Source organism: Wasmannia auropunctata, unplaced genomic scaffold (assembly GCF_000956235.1).
Source record: "Wasmannia auropunctata unplaced genomic scaffold, wasmannia.A_1.0 LD336054.1, whole genome shotgun sequence".
Lineage (NCBI taxonomy): Eukaryota > Metazoa > Arthropoda > Insecta > Hymenoptera > Formicidae > Wasmannia > Wasmannia auropunctata.
The window spans coordinates 169,199-171,328 of NW_012026836.1; positions in this window are offsets into that span (position 1 = coordinate 169,199).

Here is a 2,130-nt window from a genome sequence, read left to right on the forward strand (position 1 = left end):
TTATAGGTTAGGAACGTGGATGTCTGTGCCGTCGCTTACTGTATATAGTGTAAATATAATCTGAATAAAATCTCGTTTATAGCATCGAGCCGCCTTTTTCTTCACGATTGTGAGAATCGATCCGAATGTGAACTCCATTCTTACATATGTAGCTGAATTGATTAGTCATAATTTAGAAAAACAAATTAAAACATATATCATTTTTATACTCTTTTTTTTTTGTAGACTTATATATTAATAATATTGTATTTTTTATTGCAGTAATTCTGGAACAAAATCAAATATTGAAAAATCTCAGTGCAGCGCGTCAACAGATTCTAAAAAAGTCCATGAGTTAATCTCTCCAAATCCTGTTGTTTCGAGTGTTAACACTCCATCTTATCAACAATTCCATCACGTACCCGCTTCTCATTCTGTACCTCCTTTTCATCCATCTCTTCCTCTTCATTCACATAATTTTTACAACAGTTCTGTATACAATTATCCCAATACGAACTTTTCTCTTCTATCCAATCAACAGCATTCAAATAACAATCAGAAGAACGATGAATCATTTTTTACTAATTTTTCTTCTAACATGCATTATACTGATTATAATTATTCCACTGACAGTTCATCTATGTCTGTACCTACTTCAACATATCAATTCCTCTAAGTTATTCCTTTTCATATATTATTAAGATATATGTTGCATTCAAATTTTTATTTTTGTTCCGGTATCTGATACATACGCAATATTTTTTATTTTTTAATGCATGTTGGTAATACTTATTAAATTTTTATTATATATATATATATATATATATATAAGTATATATATGTATATATATAATAATCGGAAAAAATATTTTATTGAAGTTCGATATAAGTTTACGTAACTAAAAGCTGCTTTTTGGATTAGTCTTAAATGTTATTTGTTTGTTTATATATATATATATATATATATATATATATTATTAAGATATATGTAGCAATCATATTTTTAGTTTTTCGTTCTATACGTTCGAGTACTGATATGCAATATTTTTTTAATTTTTAATGTAATATTTGGTAATATTTTTTTATTATGTAATCATATATTTCTAAATTTGCTGTACGGTGTCAGGAATATGAGTATGAACGTTCGTCAACTCTTACATCATTCTGATATTGTTTTAGATTTAGGGCCTCTATGGGTATATTCTTGTTTCTTTTTAAAAGATGTAAACGGCAAACTGAGTAAATTGATTCACAGAACTTGTCATGCAAGATTACAAGTTTATTCAAGAGCATCAATTTATATGAATTTGTCCGTTCAGATTGGAACTCTAAATGTTGATTCTGCCGTGAGAAAATGCTGTGATCAGCTTAGATGTAATAAAAAGAAAATTAGAATTGTTGAAATTATTGATCGAAAGACTTATGTACTTTGCAACATTTAGATGAAGTGTCATTTAATATTCGTGCTGTTCTTACCAAGAGTTTAGATATTAAACTAGCAACATCCAAGTTTTTTATCGGCTTGAAAGAAAAGGTGTCCTCTTCTCTAGTGCAAAGTACAGTCGATCTAATAAAAAACTATCTCGTTATGTATCATATATACTCATGACAGTACATCACAGATTTGTATGATTGATCAATTTATAAGATGGTCTGACTGTAATTGTAATCGCCAATGTAGATGTTTGCCTGCAATATATTTATTTGCATTGGAATTAATTATAAAAAAGAGATGTGGTATGTTCATAATGTTCCAGGAGTTCACTTATTATATTTATCTCAGGTTCGTTCTACTGGCCAGTTTGTAGCATTATATGTTTAATGATTGTTTATGTTTTCATATGTTAATTAATGACAAAAAATTTATTGCTGAGCCAATTGATTCGTTAGAAAAAGAATAAATTCATGTTTGTAAATGTGCCGTTTTAAATAACATTAATAAATATATAATAATTATATAATTCAAATATTACATTATTTACTCTCCATACAATTATACGCATTGCTAGACAGTATCTTTTATTTATAATATATAGTAATGTTTTAATATCTAGTGAATTTATATTTATGTACACACACACACACACACACACACACGCACATGCACACGCACACACACACGCACACGCACATGCACACGCACACGCACAC